Raw genomic sequence first — 24,295 nt, 5'->3', positions numbered from 1 at the left:
TCCTGAAGTAATTCATACCAGCTGTATCAGGAAGAGTGGGTAGCCAGGGGTGGAGATTTAGTCGGTAGTGCGCAAGAACAAATACGCGTTTAATAACATTTGGTGAAACCTGTTAGCGAGCCCGACACTGTCTAGGCGCCCATAAATGGGGTTCCTGCACCTCTTGACCAGCCCTGACTGACTAGTATATATTAATACAAGTAACTCGAACGTTGCGTAACAATGAAATCTGTAATTACCGCTTAAAAAACGATTTTGGAACTTTAAGCAAGTTATTAGGTGACGATGAAGTTATTTTATTTTTAACATCAGCCCAAGAAATCTATATAAAACTAGAAAATAATTTTCAGTTCAGTAACATCTCTCGATTGAATGTTTTCGGTAGTTTTTCGATAATTTATTTATTTTACTTGTATTAAAAAATAAAAATACACTATACAGGTATGTACAAAAATGATATATTTTCAGCATAACCGACCGCTTTCTAAATCGGACCTCTACGTCAGGAACCTGGGATTTTACCAAGTTAAATATTGGGGACCCATCAAATATATAATGACGTGTGCTGGTACATGCAAACAACTATGTTTTAGTAAACAGTATTCTTACACAAACACACACACACACACACACACACACACACACACACACACACACACACACACACACACACACACACACACACACAAACACAAATACGGGCAGGTTCTTTCGAGAGAAAAAATGTTCTACAAAAGTAACTGCTAAAGAGAGGAACGTAATAATCATTATAACGTTATGTATGCAATTATTGTTAGAGCGTTGCTGTTCGTAAGACAAGCCATAGCATTGGCTAATTATTTCTTGTGAGTTACAACACATCACCACCCACTGTGGTACGAAATATTATATCATATTTCCATTTAAAAATATCAATTCATCCTATCATACGTGTAAAAATTGTCGTTTTTTTAAATTATTGTTTACATTTTCCTTTTTAGATTATTAATATGAGTTTACCAAATGTTTAATTTAAAAAAATTACCATTCTTGAATAAAAATACACCTGCTGTAAAAAAGATCGAAATAAAAAAATATTTGGTTCAAAAACGCAGAGACTGGGGAAGGATTACGAAAAATTTAAATAAGCAGATAACTAAAAAAGAATATTTTTTAGGATTTTTTGCAAGGACGTAGATTAAAAAGTAGTAAACAATAATTATTTACTTTTCTTAAATAAAAATTTCATTAATAAAATGAAATTGCTTAGGTCAACAGAAAAATCGATTATGGAGTAAAAGAAGTTAATCCTTGAATTTTTACCATTTGAATGGAACTAGTTATTGGGGTTCAAAATTATTGGCGGAGATATAAATTAGCTAGTCCCAGTGTACCCACATTATTTTTTTGTTGCTCTATCTGCCGCTACTTAATATTTTATTTCTTAGATATGTTATTCAGTTCAATAATAAAAAACATGAAAATTTTGCTGTAAATCTGAGTTAATTTTACCTGGTATAATTTGAACTGATTTCGTATGTAGATTTAAAAATAAAAGAGAAATAAATATTATCAAAATTGCTAGACCTCTCCCAGCGACCGGTACCATACGACCGGCAATTTCCCCTCACGACAGCCCAGCTGTAGGTACTCATAACTCAAAGAAATCTCTTGCCAAATAAAAATGTCTTCTACACAAAATATCATACAATTGTTTTAACAACAGTCGGATGTAGCCAAAATAAACCTGATTTTTATGCATTTAAATTTAAAAAAAAAATATAACTATTATTATTATTATTACTATTTTTCATTTACCTAATAATTAATACCATACAATATAATATTTAACTGAATAATATACTTTTGTTGTTTTATTAACAATATACAATAATAATAATAATATAGATTAGGCTAAATATATGTAGGCGGTTCTAAGAAAGGAAGGAAATTTTTATCTACGAGTATATATGTGTGCGTGTGTTATACGATCGCAATCTATCTGTTCCTATTTCTTCAAGGAGTTCTTTAGCAAAGAGGAAAAGGAAATGAATAGAAGAAGGTTAAAAAAAAATTGCATAGCAATAGAAGTAAGTTGAGAGAGAAAGATCGAGCAAGAGAGGTACGCCGCCTATAAAATAGCTTCAGTTATCAATCCTACATTGTATAGTTTTATTTTTTGGTAATGGGTGGGGGACGGTTAAAATGAAAGAGTAAAAAAAAGTAAGAGAATATACTCTGAATATATATATATATATATATATATAAAACAGTCGCTCTGTGTTTTGTTCTGTTCTGTTGTGTGCAGCGTAACAGCATTAAGGGATAAGAAATAAAAGGCAAGCAAGGCCAGCGTTTTTATCGAAATCTAACACTACCTCCTACTATAATATCTCCCCTTTCCCCTTATATTCCCTTATATTCTATTTCTTTATCTACTACAACTATTTGATATAAGACTAGGCTTATGTTACCCCTTCCATATTACATACTACACACACACGTACCAGCTGCATCTCTACAGTTTCATCCTTTTTTATACATACTAAAGTAAAATAATATTACGTTCCTCTCACACAACCACACGTTTTCTCTCTCCCTCTCTCGTAACGAAATAATATAAAAAAATAATAACAAGGCTAGTTCAGTTTTACGACTGCAATATAAATTAATAAACTAAGCAACTGTCTGTATTAAATTCAAATAAATATTATAATAAAACCTGTTTTATAATATAACTACGTCACCATTACAAAAATAACAGCGTATTTTTATAATTTTTCATATTAAAATAATATTAGATTTTTAGTATCGTAAAATGTTATCTAATAATTATTTTAGAAATTAATTGAAGAGAACATTAATATAGGTCATTCAAGGTCATCTATAAAAGTATTAAATTTCTTTATTGCTCCAAAAATATAATTCAAATAATTTTAACAAATGAAATTAAAATATATGTATTATAAAATAAGTGCATGTATAATATATATATATATTTATATATTAGATATGCAAAAAGTTCACCCACACATTGATACTTTCAACAAAAGTAGAAAACGCTTGAGCGCTGAGGGACAAACAGAGAGAAATTTTAAAACCGCAACGATGCTAACAAGAAGAAAAACTTACAAAATTAAAATAAAAAATAAAATATAGAAATAATATAAAAAAGCAAAGATGAGATTATAAAACCAGTAATTCGGTAAATTGTCGACCACAATTTTTGTATGGAATTAAACAAATTGAGCTCTACAAAGAAATTAAATACATTAAAATGAAGATTAAACAAAGTATATTAACAGCCATCGTAATTGCTTATTGAAGGTTAAACAATAATATAATTATTATATTAGTAATGCTGCAAGCGCTTTTTTCAAGGAAACCAGACATTAATCTCGAAGAGGTACTTCTATATATCACCTTATTTTACAAATATTTTTAAAAAAGTGACGGGTGAAAAAGACAAAAAAGTTATCGAAAACCAACGTAAGAATAATGATTTAATAATCTCTTGAGAAAAACACGGTCCTGTATAATAGTAAGAAGACGGTCACAGAGTCTAATTTTATGTTTAACCATGAACTAAAAAATGTGAAGTATCTAAAGCGTAGCCACTGACAGACAAATTAAAAATAATGGGTGATGTCAAGATGGGAGATGTCACGTTTTGGTATCTTGGTGATAGAAAAGCGTTACCGTCACCTTACCTATACCTTTTATTTTAAACGGTTTACAAAAAAAAAAAAAAATCAGGGTTTTAAAGCTATTTATTATCTCTTGACTTTGATATCGGGAGTAATGGAAGCGACTGCTATTTCAACCATGTGTCTTAAATCAAGTAAATCAATACGAAAGGTAGGCATATATATATATATATATATAAGATATTTTATAAAAGCCCAAAGGAAACAAATCACACGGAATCAGGTCGGGTGACCTTAGAGACAATCGCAAAGAAACTGTGTCATCTAGTCCATGCCGACCGATCCAGCAGACGGGGAAAACGTCAATCAACCGACCCCCTTTACAAGTGATATGCTGGTGAGGAGGCGCACCAGTTTGTTGCCAAATAAAATTATCTGTCCATCTTGTAGTTGAGAAAGAGCCAAGTAGATAGAATAGCCAAATAAACAATTCCACACGTTCAACATTTTCTCCAGATACCCACATTCGTCACGCACTCTTCCTTTTACATAGACATTCGGACGTTTGAAGTTGATTATGCCACTGATGAATTTTGTTGTAACATGGAGGATGAAAATTTAACTTTCTACAGAACGCTTTGAACTGTAACTACAAATTCATAGTTAGCAAACTGCAAAACACCGAAGGCCTTTTAGTCAGGAGTCGCCATCTTTACTACTGGCGACCCCAAACAAAAATTGGAAAACAGTCAAAAAATAAGTCTAAAAACATTAAGCGCTGGCTTTCACTTTCAAATCGAGCCTCGCGCTCTTCAGTTGAATCTGCTGCACGAATTTTCGAATAACGCTGACCTCTAAGCGCCGATCAAATCTCTAGCTCTTCTCATGTTTCGTTAGATTTACGCTTTACATAGCGTTGGCATTCTCTTTCTGAACTAACACTACACTGTTGATCTATTTCTATTGAACAAAACTCTGATTGACACTGGTCTTGTGAATTTATACGACGGGAAGAATTTATTTATATTTATTATCCCCAAAACAGAAATATAATGTTATATAAATCGTTCGAATGAATTAATCGTTCGTCCTTACCTACCTACTGCGCATATGTATACACAGTTTTGTGAGTTAAAGAAAAGCATACAAAAAATCAATCAATCTAAACCTGTCCTTTTTGCTCTTTGACACGAGCCTTAACTCAACACTGCATACCTCATCCAAGAGATATAACAAATTAAAACCGATATTTTTTATACACATATATATGAAAAAGAAAATCTTTATGAAATATCGTTACACTACGTCCTTCTGTCGAAATTTCATAACAACTTGAAAACAGGTTTGGCTGTAACTACATCATGGAAGAAGAGCTTAAAGGATGAGTTAAAATAGGAGTCGCTTCGCTCATTCAATTAAACATTGACCAAAATGAGTCACCATTTTTTGTACCTGGCCATTTCTAGACTCCTTATATTCAAAACATAAAAAAAATAGGACATAGTAAAAATGTATGTATATCTGTATGTGTTGGCGAATATATCTCTTGAATAGATACACATACAGTCATAAAATTTTAAATATATAATAAAAAATTTTGTTCTTCAACGAAAATATTTGAATCCAGTTACGTCCTATGTTAAAGAGCTATGAATAGTAATTATTCTGCATTAAAGAGACCCCCAACTCCATTTAAATATTTTAGTTTAAGGACAAAAATTTCTTATCGTCGTAAGACCTGTGAGAACTTAATTACTAGACAACCTTTAATGCCTTTTATTTTTACAACATGAAAAATATATTTTAACAAATTAAACTGGCTGAAAGTTGATAGGACACCCATTATTTTATTTTATTAATTACTGCATAACGATGTTTAGTCCTTTAAATTAATAACTTGTTTTCTTCTTTTTTTTTTAGTTCATTTTTTATTTTTTTTTTTTGGCAGTCGTATTTTTAATTTTTATAACCGAGTTTGATTACTTAATTTGAATGAAGAAAAACTAATTGGTGTTTGAAAGACTAGATCAAGTAATGATCGAATTAAAGTGTAAAGTCTAATTGAAGTTAGATATGGGAACAGTTTTTGTGTAAAACATTCGGTGTTAGAGGAAGGCGCGGGGATCGCGCTTCCGCAAATCGGTTAATTTGATAATTGAGAGTTGTAAGTTACAGTAGGTGGTCGTGGTTGGAAGTAACCATATGAAGGCGATAGTAAATTGTGTAAATAACTGATGGAAATGTCTGCCGAGGCATTTGAATAGGTGGCATCCTGACAGAGGCCAGACTAAACGTCGACCTCCGATAAAGTCAATCAGGGTTAGGAACGGAAGTGGTAGTGTAGCGACCTGCATCGTCACAAGGCGGTGTCTTCCCCTACGGGGGGGGGGGGGGGGGTTAGGACTTCCCAACGAAGTCTATAATGTTAGAGCATTCCCAAGATAAAGTCAACCACTAGAAACAATTAGACAAAGCCAAACTTCTTGTTAAAATAAATAGACCGATTTGAAAATATGCTCGCTAAAACATCAACCTTTAAATTATGGTTGAATTTTTAACAAAAATCTAACTTTTAAAAACTTATTCTAGGTACAAATCCAAAATCCGTGCAAACGAAGCCGCGGACAAAAGCTAGTACATATAAATATATATAATTGCCACACTCATTTGGCAGATTTGATGTATCCTTTCTGTTATGTGGAAATCTTTTAACCGTTCTACGTTCTCAATTACCTTCTCTTTTACATATTCCAATCTTTACCTTCCTCTACAGTTTGTACCTCTTATCCAGCCCACTACATGAAACGAGTAAACCTGGACGTCTTAATACATGGCCTGATACCCACTTTGTAATACTTTGTTAATCTAATTAGTCTCGTCACAAAATTCTAATTAAATTTCCTCCTTCCTCTTCGCTTTGAGGCCTCATTTGGAATTATATCCACCTCGTCATTTTCAACATTCTCCTCTATTAAACATTTCAAAGGCTTTTTTTCCTCTCTGTTTTTCTACCTGTAATTGTTTTATTACTATTAAAATCGCTGCATTCCACACAAATAATTTCAAGAATCTCTAATTCATAGATCTATATTTGATTTTCAGACTGATTTTTCATTACATCACTTCTTGTTTGTGCCAACCTGTTTTCTTATACCTGTATTATTTCATCCGTCCTTTGAAATTTTACAATCTATATTACTAAGTAAAAGTTTTTTTCATTTCTTGTATATTATATTCCTCTATCTTGTATTTAATTTTTCATTAATAAAACTTTCTGTCACGATTTATTGCAATCTTATCTATCTTCAAACTGAATTTCAATTCATACAATAAATCGACAATATTTGGAATTTGTTTTAAAATATCTTTTAAATCTTCTGCAATATATAAAGATTAGACCACCAGTAACCCCCTTCCCATATTTAACAATAGAAAAACATCTATAAACGGAAGTATTTGAACCGTTACATCTTTTGAAGATGTGTTCTATCTTCTAACACAAGTTAAAATATTTTTACTAGGAGTTAAAATAGGTAAGGAGGCCCAGCTACGCCCCCAAATCCTCTACGCCCCTACTTGGTTAATAAATAATGCGATATTCAAACTGTTCTCTTTTCATCTTTTCATGTAACCCGCAGCAGGATAGTAATGAATAGAGAATAATACACAGAACTTTGAAAAATAGAAGTGTTTGGGAAAGATAGAAAAGACGAAATGATTGAGGGTGTTAACAAAGCGATCAAGAATATCAACGTAGATTTTAAAACAGGTAAGAATTTATTATAATTACAACAACAGGTTGCGATCGTTTTTTTTTTGCATTTACATTTCAAATTCTAAACGATATAAATTATTAATGACCAGCTGTTAAAAATAACTCGTATCAGTAGTTGTAAATGTTGTGGGGTTTTAAATGGATTTCGGCAGCATGAGTTTAGTTTTTGAAGAAATGAACACCTGTTCCTTTAACATTGGGTTGGGTAAGAGGGTAAACCCTAAATTATCATGATTCCCACGAACACATCTGGTAGCTGTTAAACCGAATAACACACACACACACACACACACACACACACACACACACACACACACACACACACACACACACACACACACACACACACACACACACACACACACACACACACACACACACACACACACACACACACACACACACACACGAACGCATGCATACATATATACGCATACATTTTTTGCTCCTTTTTTCTCCCCCTTTTAGTTTCTCTCTCTGCTCTCAAGAACTATTGCTATCGCAACATGCGTTCTACTCCATTACAGCATATGGACCTTTGCCACAAAACATAGACACACACTCACACACCTTCACACACAAAATACAGACAGGACAGATCAATCATTGAACTAGTGTTTTTTTTGTTTTCTTTTTATCTTAATACAAGCCCCGGCTCAATCTATATCTTCATTTACTAGATTACGAGCGTGTAAGTTCACATAGAACACAAGAGTACAAACCAAATAAGCCAATAACTTCTGTTATTTTTTCTTTATTCATAAGAACTCATGCGATATGAAAATACAGTAATCCTTCGCCCTTCGTGGGGGTTCCCTTCCGCATAAATAGCACGAATAATAAAACCAAATTTATGTGGCAAAAGAGGGGTTACGTTTTTAACTAACCCGAATGTCAATTTTGTACACTAAAGTACCTACTTAAAAACTACGTACTAACATAGTTTATGCTAATGAATGAATGTAGCCATAATAAATATGTTTATTTACGTACAGTGTTCTACTTTTACTCGTGTCATTTTTTTATTTTAATTTTGAACAATTAAAAACTTATATACAGAATGTATAAACCGTAAACAGTGAACACTAAGAACAGAATATTTTAACAACATAATGTAGGCTTATGTTAACTTACTTTAATCTTAAAAAAAAAAACTCGTAATTTTTTTGCTTTTTATTTTTTTAATTTTTTACGTAATTCACTGTATGCCGCTAATGCTGTTTCATGCAGGCAATTAAAATTTATTAACCGCTCTAGAAAAGGGTCAGTTTCAGGAACCTTCGTTATTAACTGCCTAGCTGGACAAAATATTTCGTTTACAGATTTTAAATTTAGTAAAACAATTGTAACATCGATCCTTTTATCGGCAATAATCCTTTAATAATCAGCAATTCTTTTAATCGCAATCCTTTTTCAGGAAGTTATATTTTAATACTAAATATGAGTTTTAAAAAACTATTTGATTTAATAAAATTATGACAACAAATTTAACGCTTCGTTTGATTTTTTTCAAGTCGTCAGAAATCGATCATTACTACAACCGAGATGAATCGATTAATAAGTAATAGATAAAAATCAGTTCACCCGTTCTTTCTTTTTCTGTTTACTCTCCGGAACCACCGTAAGGGATTACTTCAGAGGATGATATTTATGAAATGTAAATGAGGTGTAGTCTTATACAGTCTAAGGTCGACCGTTCTCGAGATGTGTGGTTAATTGAAACCCAACCACCAAAGAACACCATACCGGTGTTCCACCATACCGGTGAACACCATACCGTGGGTGATCGTGGATACCCCACGATCTAGTATTCAAATCCGTATAAAGATAACTCCCATTAGTAAAATTTGAATATTAGAAACTCTCGACTTCGAAATCAGCTGATTAGCGATAACGAGTTAACCACTTGACCACTTGACCGGTGGGTTAGTTTACCCGTTTACAGTTATCGGAAGTCGCATAAATAAACAATCAACCCAATAATAAAAACGAACTGAAAGAGTAATTAAATATTACTTTATTTATTTAAAACCATAAGGAATAACAATAAATTACAATTTATTCAAATATATAATAAAAAAAATTGATAGGGCTGGTTTCAACAACAACAAAAAAAAAACCATTAATCACAATAATTAAAAATTGAGAATTTTTTTAAAAAGTTATTCAGGAAACGACAAGTTCTCAACTTAGTCTCTTATGTTTCTTCTTTTTATGTTTGTTAATGCTTTACATTGCACCAAATGTTTCATTTGATTTTTTTTTTTTTTTTTTTTTTTGTTAGGGAAGAAAGATATCACGTGGTGGTCTGAAAGCTATAAGATTTTTTTAAAGAAAAATATTACAGTGCCTACATAATCGCTTTGAAGATTTTTTAAAATTATTTCGTCATCATTATTTGACTACATTTTTTTTAGTGTAGTCATTTCTACTCATGCTGATATTCTAATAAGTTTTATTTTTTTTACCTAAATTTTTAAGAAAAATTTGTATCAATAATATATTAAAATTAGATTTAAAAACGAGTTAAAAGAACCTCTTTTGACTTTTTTTGTATACGTATTTCCGTATCATATTGTTCTGAAACAGCTTTTTTCTCACCTTCTTGCGAACGATTTTTTCTCAAACGGTTAGCGTTTTTCTTTCACCTACTCATATTAAAAAAAAAATAGATTTAAATATAATTAAAGAGCTATGCTAAACGGTTATTGAAATAAACAGGAAAACGCTGAAAACAAAATGGATTAAAAAACAAACCGGTTCCCACAAAATTCGGAAGTTTTTTTATTCTACTAAATGTACGTAATGTTTCCCAACGTATTCAACTAGTAAACAATAAGCAATCCCCTCGCGGCCCAATGAGATATACATATAATATGTAAATGAGCTGTGGTCTTATACAGACTCAGGCCGACCATTCCTGAGACTTATGCTTAATTAATCCTAACCAAGCTTCCGAATAAGCTGATGGTTTATAAAAAAACTAAGTTTAATAAGTTTTACTTACAACAAAACCACCTCACTTTGGAATAATAAAGAAGGATTGGAAAAAAGATAAATAAAAATAATTGTACTTTGCCTTTCGTGTAAAAGGAAGTTAAAAAATATTTTTATAAATCACAATTCTAACATTACTTCAGCTACGCTTAGGAAATTGACTTCTGTCTTCGAAAAACGCAAAAGATAAAAATAAACCCGTCGAAACAGCGATATTTTATAAAACTGATTTGTAAGAATAATAAATCCCATTTGGGATAAGTAAAGCAAATTAAAATAATGATTAAAGCTAGCATAAAGAAACATTTGACTCGTTACGTATACATTACAAGAGATCAGAGAAATCGGATGTAGCTAACATTTTCTGAAAACTGATAATAGAATCATTCATAACTGATCGTAAAACTATTTTATTAGAAATTTTTGTTTCTTAAATGTAAAAAAAGGAAATAGATATTTGAGAAACTTACTTCATCAATATGATGCAGAAAATTCATTTTTAAATAACGATAGGAAATCAATATTTAATAGCCGTAATAATTTTATATTTATTAAAAATCGTTAGATGAAAAGTGTTTTCTATAATGAGAACATTAAACTGTTGTGCATTCCTTTAAATGTTGTTCATGGAAGGGAATATATATTCCATTATTTTATGATTTATTATTCTATTTCGGTCTTTTCACCTAAGAAATCTGAGATTAACTTTTCAGAAGAACAGACTATTTTTTTCTTTTGTTATGAAAAAGCTGGCATCAACAGCAATGGTCATTAGCCGGTGGAAATTGGTAGCGTATGAAAAGATGCCATGCCTGAACGGGATTCTAACCCGGGACTTCCGCACGAAATGCCGAGATGCAACCTATTCAGCACGGAGGCCGGCAGACTGTTTTTAATTAAGCTACTTTTTACGTTGTTTTATCAACGACTGTTTGTACTTTTTATTTTATTTATTTATTTACGTAATACCACGTAACAAAGGAATAGCACAGCGATATGATGTCAACAATACTCTGCAGAAATGCCAAGGCATCTGTTCGTATTCTGATGTGCAAGTGTAAACGTACCGGTAAATGTACATTAAATTTTTAATGTAGTCTTACACTCAAGCCGACCATTCCTGAGACGTGTAGTTAATTGAAACCCAACCACCAAAGAACTACCCACCGGGTTGGTCTAGTGGTGAACGCGTCTTCCCAAATCAGCTGACTTGGAAGTCGAGAGTTCCAGCGTTTTACACGGATTTGAATACTAGATCGCGGATACCGGTGTTATTTGGTGGTTGGGTTTCAATTAACCACACTCTCAGGAATGGTCGAACTGAGAATGTACAAGACTACACTTCATCTACACTCATACATATCATCCTCATTCATCCTCTTAAGTATTATCTGAACGGTAGTTACCGGAGGCTAAACAGGAAAAAAACACCGGTATCCACAGTGTTGCATTCAAATCCATAGAATATTTTAAATTCTCGATTGTTAGTGTTATGTTAAAACTGTTTATTTTTCTAATTAATAGCTATATCTTCATTTAAATTTTTCATTTATTTATAATTTCATAATAATTATGAATGTAAATGTGTAATTTTTTCCTAAGTATCACTGACGATAGTAATGACTGTTTAACAATCGAAATAATTTAGATTTAGGTTGTAAATTAAGAAAGAAAACAATTTTTTAGAGCGTTTCCGGTTTTCTATTTTATAACAATTAATGAAAAAACTGACAACACAATTGTTTCTGATGCACGGCTTACACACACACACAACTTAATTAAAAATATTTATCATTTTATTTAAATATAATATTTTTTCGTTTATTTAATTCAATGATTTAAGTGCGCGCATACCGAACTTAATCGCGCGGGTGTGGCGGTACTAGCGGTGACGGTCGGAACTAACTGAACTAATGTAATTTCACAACTTATATAGAACAAATTTCGCTTGCACGGTCGGCAGGCTAAACGGCAAGGCTTAACGCACCAGGTACCGAGTCCACTGAGCGATTGTGAGTTCCAGACCCAGCCAGACCGAGTTAATGTTTATACTTTAAATATTATTCATTTATTTAATTCCACCGCTCACCTGTGACGTCACAGCGTAGCAGACGACCAGAACAGCATTTGTTGGGGTGGTGGTACGATTTTGCAAAAAAAAATTGCAAATGTTGTTATTTTTTAATTAACAAATTTGCCTAAAAAAAATATGACCTTAATTAGGCGAAATCTCGTGAAACTGAGAGTGACCTTGCTGTAAAGCCTCATCCCTTTCACCTTGAATATTAATGGTATCAATGCTCCATATATAGAAGTAATCTGACCGAGTTTGGTCAAAATCGGTCGAGTAGTTCTGGATAAATAAGTTGGTTTAGAGGTCAACACACACACTCATATACGTATATACGAACATTAATATCCGGAAAATTTACATCGTGTTATTTGAGTTCCTTAAGTGTCAAAACGTCAAGATCCGGTGAAAATCGCATATGCCCAAATTGGACCGGTTACAATAGTTTCCCTTCTAGAGCTATAGCGCTATTTAGACGGGAAAGTAAAAAAAAATAATAGTAATTAAAAAATAATGAATTAAAAAGAAAAAAAAATCGTTCATTTTTTTGTTTGTTTAAATTTTTATGTAAAAGTAAGAGTTAGTTATTCATTTTAAATTTGGCGCCAATTTGAAAAAAAAAATATGAAACGGAAATGAAAAAATATTGTTTTGTCTTTGGAATTTTTTTTTTAATTTCATTACATGAAAACAAAAAATTAAATTAATAGATTTTTTTTTTAATATGAAATGTCTCAATCAACTTAAATTCTGCTCTTAAATCGATGAAATTTTACACTTTCCCATATAAATTCTATGAAATAGTTATACAGAATAATACAATAATTAATATAATTTATCTGTTATTGTTATTATAAAGGGATGTATATTTTAATTATTAGATTCGCTATTAAAAGAAAGTCTTTCGTAACCATTAGCTTTTTATTTGAGATAATATAGACTATAATAAAAAAGAAACTAAAAATTATAAATAATAATAATAATAAGTAAAATAATACTTTATAATTCTAATGATTGTTTTGTTGAAATAAGTTCCAAGTACTATGATAACCTACACATAAAATAACTTTTATGTAGCGATTAGGAATTAAAATTAAAAAACTGATAACTAGAAGAGGTAAGCCTAATATTAATAAACGATTAAAAAAACTCATGTAATGATTTATTACGCATACTTATGCTCGTATTACATTTACCTGTAAACACACCACAATAATCACATCATTCTAGGACTTTATGGTAACAAAAGCACTTAGAGTAAAACAAAGCAAAATTAAAAAAAAAAAATATCTATATAAAGTATTTAAAAAAACTTCCGTCAATCAATAGAAATGAATTACGAAACAAAATGAATGAAATATAAGAGATAAAGCATATCGCATAAAGCTATAACATTTTGTTTCTTTTTTAAAACAAATTTTGTAATAAAATTATTGTGATAAAAATGAAATGTATGTCAAGTAAAACGAGGTTTTATCAACTTTGACCTTACAAAACATGATATTTTAAAAATAACATCATTGGTTTCATAGATCAAACTATGTACCTCATAAATATAATTTGTACATATATTTCAGATGAATATAAAATTAAGTAAATATATAAAAGATATTGAATACTTATTGAAAAAATATTCTTACTCGTAAAAAAAAAATGAATTACTAATCAAAGAGACTGTTAAACGTGATGAAGGAGCAACATTGTTTATGTTTATTTGCCCCACACGAGACCTAACACTGTGTTGGGAAAAATAATAGTCGATAACGTATGCGGTATTCATAAGAAATCATTCGTATTATCGTAACTAAAAACATCCTTTAAGAAATAATTATTCATAGATAAACAACCATTGATAAGGCCTTCCTGACCTACTATATAAATTGAAAAGGAACCTTCCTTACCCGTATTATTATATGTTACACACTTACATGGACGGACGTTTTTGCAGGGTGAACAACAATTAAGACTTGTCTGTATTCTTTGATACCGAGTAGGATGTTCCTCAGGGCTTAGTACTGGAACCGGCTCTATACTCTGTCTTTACAGCGGACCTCCCGATTCCAGAGGGTATCACTGTTGCATCGTTTGCGGATGATACACGACAATCGTGGTTGTGGATGCTGACTCTATCGTAGGTTCTGCTAAACTACAAACTATATTGGATCTAATTAACGAGTGGCTAGCTAAATGGAAGATGAAGATCCGGCTAAGTCTACGCACGTTACGTTTGCGATTACGAGGGGTAACTGTCCGCTAGTTCAATTTAATGTAGTTTTCATCCCTCGCGCTAACAGCGTACAATACCTATAACTGCATCTGGATCGCCGTCTGACGTGGAAGAGTCATGTCAGGTAAAAATGACGTAGCTTAACATGGAGATGTACATGTTGTTAGGTAGCAAAAATTATCATTATCTAACCAGCAATTGTAGAACTTAGCGGTCCTGAAACCGGTTTGGACCTACGAAATCCAACTATGGGGTTCGACAAGCGAGAGTAACATCGAAGTCGTACAGTGATTGCAGAACAAACAATTGAGAAATATAACGGACGCGACGTGGTTTTCGAAAAACACAATTAAATAATTTACAATCTGGGACTGCCAACCGTCCGAGAGGAGATACGACGATACGGTATAAGATACAAAATGAGAGTGAACAAACATGTCAACCGGCTCGAGGTTAACAGCGAAGACGTTAGGCGCCTGAAGCGACTGATTAAATTAGGTCTCTAAACTCTCCAAGATTTGAGTTAAATCAGCTTACTTTAGGATGTTGAGCATCGTCAAAATTCTTCATTTCGTTACGCTACTTACTTTTGTTGGTTTTTTATTTGTTCAAATCCCAACCCCGACCCAATGAAATTTAGTTAAAACTAATTAGCCGGGTTGATAGCGACGGGTATGAAAATGCATGTATGAAGTATACACACATGAGCCGTTTAGAGGTTCCAATTTGATGCGTACATGCTCCTTGTAATTTGGTCTGCTTACATGTTCGAATATGCATGATACGTTTGAACACGTCGTGCTCTCAGCAGTATAAAAGAGGCGTAAGGGATTGTAGAACGTAAGTTTAGTTTCGAATGCGAAGCATGCGTTTGATGACTTTATTTAGGCTTTTAAAAGCGTATTGAAAATAGTAACTGAAGCTTCGGTTTTATAGCGAGCGGTCAAACCGTGTAACTGTTTTTAGTTTTTAAATAGATTCTTTGTAAAATTAATAAGTTTGCGGAAAAATGAAGTGAGCCACTACATCCAGTGAATTCACTGGTAAAAAGACAAGATTGTACAATAAGTTATTTAAATTATGGTTTTACCTCATCGGATAGAAAGCCACATTGCGTTGTTTTCTTGCAAGTCCTCTCTGATGTAAGCATGAAGTGATCAAGATTAGTCCGACTTTGGAAACTAAACATCCGGATCATAAAAGTAAATCGTTGAAATTTTTTGAAAGAAATTACGTACTTTGAGAAATCAACAAGCTTCTATATGCAAATAAAGCATACTGATAAAATTACACTTGAAGCATCTTATCTCGTAGTAGCTTTTATTTATTTTCTCTTTCCTGTTTAGCCTCCAAGAATTTCAATTCTGGTATTACCTCAGAGGATGAATGAGGACGATATGTATGAGTGTAAATGAAGTGTAGTCTTGTACAGTCTCAGTTCGACCGTTCCTGAGATGTGTGGTTAATTGAAACCCAACCACCAAAAAACACCGGTATCCACGATCTAGTATTCAAATCCGTATCATCTCGTAGTAACTAAGATGTCCAAACTCTACCATACAATCGCAGAAAACCTCATACTGCCTGAATTGATATGGTCAGTGTTTCAATAAGCGTGAACGAGGAAAAAATTTCCGCTTTCTAACGACACAGTATCAAGGCGAATCGATGAAATGGCTGCTGATTTTCGCGATCATATAAATCAACAAGCGAGTTCAATTGAATTTTTTAGTATTCAGTTCGATGAATCAACAAATGTGGCAAAACATTTCTCAATTCTTATATTCTGTGAGATATGAATACGATAGGGACAGATCAATCGATGAAAATATGTTTAGGATATTAATATGAGAATGTTACCTCAATTTCAGTTGCCGAGTTTTAACATTTTGGTTTCATTAAATATGTTATGTTAAAAATCAATAGTCGTACTATCTGTATCGTAACGTTAACTGCGAGTAAACGGTTAAATTACTTATTAGAGTTCCCAAAAAATAATAAATAATTAAATTAAAAGTAAACGAATAATATTTGTACCGAAACTGAGACCGAGGAGACACAAAGTTGTTTGGCTCAAAATTAAAGAATAGAAATCAGGACTGATACTCCAAGTTTAAAAAAAAAAAATATTTTTCTCCTATATTATTAAATCTTACCTTAATCTATGACAATAACTATATGACGATATATTTATAATTACCATAATTTTTCATATAAGGATACACTAAGGTTCAACGTTCATGCAAGATGACCACGAGTCTATTTAGAAGGATATTACATATAAAACATTTTTTTTTTTTTAAAGTATAATACTGGTTTGCGTCATAATCATACAAGAACAAATCTTGCTCAAAGAGCTAGTTCAACAATTGATATCAGTAAGTAAGTAGCAGTATATAATTATTAACAGTACAAGGGTACTCTGTGCCAAATTTAAATAGCTGACCTTGTCAAGTGGTAGATAAGATAAGACATAATAACCATAAAAGTACTCTATGTATGATTATAAAACAGCTCAACGAAAATATTGTCCTGAGAAATAGAACAGCCGGACCTGCATTATCAAATATTAAAACAATAGCTAAAAATTTACAATTTTCAATTTTTAATTCTGGGGTAACGATCGAAAAATTGACACAGTACTACTTAATACGTTTTCTTTAATATAATTTCACGAGTTTGCTGCTAGTCTCAACTATATTCTATTTCGTGCTAGATTTTAAATCTGAAATTATTTAATAAATCTTACGCGCAAATTATCCGATTCATATATTCTAAAATTTGTGTTGTTTTTTTTTTTTGTTTTGTTTAACCTCCGGGACCACCGTTAGGTGTTGCTTCAGAGGATGAGATGAATGATTTGTGGCGTGTGTGAAAATATCATGCCTGACCGGGATTCTAACCCGGGAATTCTGGATGAAAGGCCGAACCTCGCGCCACAGAGACCGGCTGTTACTGTTTTTACATTACTTATTCTTAACTGCAAAATTAGTTAGATTTGGATGTCTTAATAGATATGGGCCAATAACTTTGTCCTTTGTTTTACAATGTTTTATCATTAATTCAAAATCTTTTATTTTCTTCCTTTCTGATCTTTTTAGGTTTATGTTTCGTTGCCGTAAATAAAATATGATGGTACGTGTTAATAAAAAAGGATCAGTCAATAAGATCGTTAACAATTTTTTATCGTAATTATAAAGTTAATTATTAGCTTCTAATTTATTGGCAAAAATAAAATACAACTAATATAAATATTTAACCACTGTGCCTTTTATTGCTGGATTTACATCACGATGACCTTCATAACTCATATTCTACAACCTATGTATTTTAAAACGACAATTTCAGAATTTAAAATACTTTTTGGACATTTTTGATTTACTAAGAAGAAAAAGTAGTATTATTTCTATCGAGAAACTGAAGTAAACAAATTTCATTGATTTGAATACTTAGCAAGACGAAGTTATGACTAAAGTACACTGCCCAAAAGTTTTCTCAAAATTTCAACAAATTTGTGACAGGACGTTCCTAAGTGAAATGGTTGAAGAAATGTTGCATCGGAGATGAAAAATGTATATTACGAATGAAAATATACCACGGGACAAGAAAACCCGACGATTCTGTACTATAAAGATTAAACCCAAATGATGGGAAATTGGAAATAAGATAAAGACAAAGTTGATAAATTCCTGAACCGTCTAAAAATTTTGTAATACATTTTTAGTTGTAACTAACGTATTTAAAATTTAATTTCGTTTAAAATAAAAGCGACTCCAACTTTAATTAATTTTGTTTAACAGTATAGTATATGGTTATAAATCACTTTGACAGTTCGACAGTTGATTTTACTGACTTTTAACTGACTGTCAGTGTCTTTAATTGAACCTTAACAACAAAGAAAACTAGGTCGTCAAATAGAATTAAGAATACACATAACCTAGTAATGGTATGTCATTACGTGTATTTCAACCAAAAGAAATTACGCGCGCGGACACACACAAAATCACTCATATTAATGTTCATCTCCTTTTAAGATAGATGAACAGGAAATTAATATTATTTTCCTTATTCCAACCACTTTTTTATTACTATATTAAAGAAAAATAATTGCGTTTGGGAACCTATCCATTTAATAGCGCATAAATTATTATTACTTCAGCGATGATTATAATAATAGTAATAAATTAAGTCAACGTATTTTCCGATTGCATAATTTACGTTGTATTATTTATTTAGTGTTATTATTATTTGTTAATTTCTTCATTGTTTTGTACTTAATGAATATATAAATAAATTAATTTTTGAAAATGAAGTTTAAATAATATTTTATCTCATCGGATGTATATGACGTTATAAAAAAAACCCATAAAGCTGGGTATTAAAATAACAAGTTTCATTTAATTAGATGCTCATTGGTTCGATCCTTTTAAATGTTTTAGAAATTTGACATTTAATGAATGTTTTTGTATAACAACCCAAAAAATTGACGAGATTCTCAATTACAATTAATTTCAAACTGAAATTAATTTAAATATTTATCAATTCAGAAAACGCTTAGACTACCAAATTTCAGTAGGAAATACTAGTAGTAAATATTAATATCAGTAGTACTTAAATTCAGAAAAAAAATCCTTTTTTCTTGTAAACGTATTTGGGGTAACAAACCGTTAATCACTTTACTTTACGTTTTATTCTGGGGGTAAAATAATGAATTCCAGTCGTACAAGATACCAAGTCCTAGTAAAGCCAGTTATTTTTACACGGATTTGAATACTAGATCGTGGATACCGGTGTTCGTTGGTGGTTGGGTTTCAATTAACTACACATCTCAGGAACGGTCCAACTGAGAATGTACAAGACTACACTTCATTTACACTCATACCTATCATCCTCATTCATCCTCTGAAGAATTATCTAAACGGTAGTTACCGGAGGCTAAACAGGAAAAAAAAAAGAAGCCGTACAAGATACATTTAAACGCTATCGGGCCCTCTGTTTTCCGATATTCATTTATGTTTGGTTAATAATTAAAAATGCTGTTTAAGCTGAGAAAACAAATTTCCAGCACAGTTTCATGTAAATTGTCATTACAAATATATAAAGGATGTATATAGCTTATAGCTTCCGACTGTTTGACTAAATAAAGTTCCGTAAAATATCACGTAGACTTTCTAGATTATTTTAAAGCTTTTCCCCCATATTTTAACACACAGGGTTTCCCAAACTACAAGCCCTCGTCAAAACTGATCAGAGCCATTACAGCCACCGAGAATAATGATCATCTTATTAGAAGAGTTGTATGACAGAATCTTTCACAATAGGTTATTTTTATTCAATAATATTTATGAAATCAAACAATTCGGTTCACGTTGTAAACAACGAGTAGCTTAATCGGGTGAAATATTTAGCGCTGAATATCCTACACAACAGAGAGGTTATCCGGCGACTCAAACGCCTTCACGTGCTGGACCTGAGGGAGTCTGAGTGAGTGGACCTGTGGCTGGGACGACATCCTTAAGTGATAAGCATCTTCTCTATGCCTTTATGAAGAGGCTAAATTCCTTTCACAAGCCAATTATGTTTCTGTTTTGTTCTTCTTTTCCTTTGTCTTGTAATATTATTTGATTTTTTTGTTAGGATTTTACGAACTTTTGCACTTTTTATGTTTAGCCTCCGGTAATTACCGTTCAGATAATACTTCATAGGATGAATGAGGATGATATGTATGAGTGTAAATGAAGTGTAGTCTTGTACAGTCTCAGTTCGACCGTTCCTGAGAAGTGTGATTAATTGAAACCCAACCACCAAAAAACACCGGTATCCACGATCTAGTATTAAAATCCGTCTAAAAATAACTGACTTTACTAGGACTTGAACACTGGAACTCTCGACTTTCCAAATCAGCTGATTTGGAAAGATGCGATCACCGCTAGACCCCGGTGGATTTATGACGTGAATCTGTGCAAATACATTTATGCAACTGAGCTATTGTCTTATGTATGTAAGTATGAGAAAATTCATTACGAGTACTTATTATAATTCTATTTACTTATGGTTCCTTCTTGGAACCGAAGATGTATGAATTACAAGTCAAAATTTTATGACTATATCCTGATTTTTTTTTAAACCTTTATTAATATTACTATGATGTTAATATTAATGAAGAGTAGCGAACGCAGGATAATTCACGATGTTACATTTCGTCTCACGCACGGAACACAACCTTTCTATATCCATTACCTAGACAACATTGCCCGCCTTCATACTGTGATGATATTCAGCGTAAGTTTTGATTGTTCTACAACATTTTGGCTGTTCTGAGTCTAATACATTTTTGAACATTCGAAATTATACATTAAAACCCTGATTACCACATTACTTTCATTAAATCGATAGCGCAGCCAATAAAAAAAGAAAAATTAATAAATATCAATTTATTATTTTAAATTTGTTTGATTACAATATCTATTTCCAAAAATAAATACGTGTTTGATTTTACATATATTTATAGGGGAAAGGTAAGAGATACTAGCCGCCAGAAGATCATGGGACTCGTGAGTCAAAAGCTTAAGAACTCCACGTTTCATGCTATTCAATACTCCACGGTACATACTACAGTTGACCGAGCCACGGTCTCTTTTCAATGTACAATATCTACCTAGTTAACTTATTGTATAATGTTCCCTACAGGATTCAACTTTTATTGTGAAAAACACGCGTATTACATTTCCATAAGCTATATCATTCATAAAAGGAAAATAGAGATATTCGCTTACTTCGTGGATATGTTAAACACTAAATAGTATATGCTGCTTAAAGATTGTCGAATTACACTGATCTAATTACACTTGAATTTTTCAGATATTTGTGTCTTTCCGTTACTGAAAATATTAATCCAAAATTAGCTGGACTTCATAATTATATAACATTTCAAAATAATTTTTTTCTTTTTATTGTAAAGAAATAGTCAACTTTAATACTCTCTCTCTCTCTCTCTCTCTTTTTCCTGTTTAGCCTCCGGTAACTACCGTTTAGATAATTCTTCAGAGGATGAATGAGGATGATATGTATGAGTGTAAATGAAGTGTAGTCTTGTATATTCTCAGTTCGACCATTCCTGAGATGTGTATGATTAATTGAAACCCAACCACCAAAGAACACCGGTATCAACGATCTAGTATTCAAATCCGTGTAAAAATAATTGGCTTTACTAGGACTTGAACGCTGTAACTCTCGACTTTCCAAATCAGCTGATTTGGGAAGACGCGTTAACCACTACAACAACCCGATTGGTCGACTTTTATACTCTGGAAATTATTACTATTATTTATTTTTTTATAGAAAAGTACCGAAATCAAACTTTTGACAACTTTCAGTTTTATAACTGAAGGAAGGGGTTAAATTTTAAGCTTTAAATAAACACCGAAAAAGTTCGATAATATCACTTCCATCTTACTTAAATATATTTTCTATCAATTCGGAATATTATATTTTTTTATTTCAAAACAAATGTATTTTATGAAAAACTTTGAAATTTTTTTAATAAAATAAAAAGACAAGTGAAAGTTTATAAGAACTTTCATCGATTGTGACGTCGAGTGTGACGGAAAGCGCGTCAATGTTATGGTACTTGAACTGAACAGATTTTCCAGATAAATTCAATACATTTTTTTTTATTAACGCATAAAACGGTATAATATATTTTAAAAATAAAATATTTCTCAACTGAAATTTAAATAAAAATATGTAAAATTACATATTACATTAGTAATATGTCAGATTGCAATATATGATAAATATATTTAAGGAATAAAAATATTCGTAAAAAGTAGTCAAATTTTGTAAATTTTATTAGTAAATCAGAAGTAATGATTGCTTATTACATAAGACCTAATAAGGTAAAATAGCAATGGCCACATATAAAGCGATTCCAAATTGCTTGGTAATCTTTTGGGATATGATTCTATAGCCAAAAATAGAAAAAAATTTCATATAATATAGGTCAGAGAACGATTCGTTAGCCAGTTTCGTCCCCTGTTTTCGAAACATTTAGTCCCCTGTTTACTGTTCCCTCTGCGAAACTAAACCGTACTAAACCTTTTGAGGTACAAATCGAGGAGTAAATTTGATGCTTCCATGAGGTCATTGATCTAAGAAATTGAATAAAAGTGGTCCCAGATCTCTACCTCATTTAGGTTTTAAGAAAAACATGGAAAAATACAAAAACGTTTTATCAGAAAATACACTTTTTGGAATAAAATAACTTTGTTGAATTACCAATAAACAAATACAAATTTCTAGTTAACTTTGTAGAAAATTTAATTGCGATGAAATTGATGTAAATAACCTTTAAAATTAAATATAAATTTGAGAAATTCAACTTTACAAAACACACAAACTGGATTGGAAAAATGAACAGAACAATTGAAAGTCATCCTTCTAAAACATATTAAATTTTTTTAATTTTTTCACAGGGTGGCAATAACAGCTGATTAACAATCGTATAACAGAAGCTGAAGCTACTAGTAGGAATAATAATGATGCTGTTAAATGTGCCCGACCAGCATGAATTCGCCAAGCTGAAGTATACGTTGAACAGAATGGCGATACACATTGAGAAACTATTTTGAAGAAATATTTGTAGCTTTATAAAGTAACCATTTTGATATTTAATAATTTTTAGAAAAAAAAAAAAAAAAAAGTATGATATTTTAATTTTTTTAAATCTACTTTTTATTCATTTTTTCTGTTATTAATAAGTTTTCTATTTGTTTTCATTTACATTATGTTGTTCAAACATTGAGAAAAATTGTTTTGTTTAAAAAATCATTCTTTCGATCCTATTTGTGTGTTTTATATTTAATTAAATTTAAACACAAATTTGTGTTTAATTTTAATAGACGGTATTTACATCAATTTTCTCACAATTAAATTCTCTACAAAGTTAATTACACATTTGAATTTGTTTATTATTGATAAATTAACAAAGTTATTTTATTATAAACCTATTAAAGTGTATTTTCCGACGAAACCTTTTCGAGTTTTAACATGTTTTTCTTAAAACCTAAGTGAGGTAGAGGTTTGGGACCATTTTTATCCAATTTCTTACATTAAAAACCATAAGGACACACCAAATTTACTCTTCGATTTATACCCCAAGAATTTTAGTACGGTTTAATTTCGCAGCGGGAACAGAAAGCAGGGTTAAATGTATAAATTAAACTTTCATTTACCGACAATTTAAAAAGTGTAAATCCTAGTACTTTCGGAGCTGTTACTTCATCTTCAGGGATTTTCTAAAAGATATTAATTTACATTCGAATCAATAATAGTTTTTAAATTAAATTGTTATGTTACTTAACTGTTATGTTAACTGTTACGTTACGTCAAGAATAAAATTAATTCGTACTCAATAAGAGAGTAACGTCATGTTTGTAAGATGTTTGCGACTATTATATAATAGTCGCTCGGTTCCGCGAGCCGAAACTCGCTAACGAACCGGTTTCTGACCTATGTTCAAATGAATATTTTTTCTTATTTTTGGCTGTAGAATCATCTTCCGAGAGATTCCCATCCATTTGGGATCACTCTGTATTTAT

Source organism: Lycorma delicatula, chromosome 10, assembly GCF_047948215.1.
Source record: "Lycorma delicatula isolate Av1 chromosome 10, ASM4794821v1, whole genome shotgun sequence".
In the NCBI taxonomy this organism is placed as follows: Eukaryota; Metazoa; Arthropoda; class Insecta; order Hemiptera; family Fulgoridae; genus Lycorma; species Lycorma delicatula.
Note: the sequence above shows the minus strand (reverse complement) of the source record.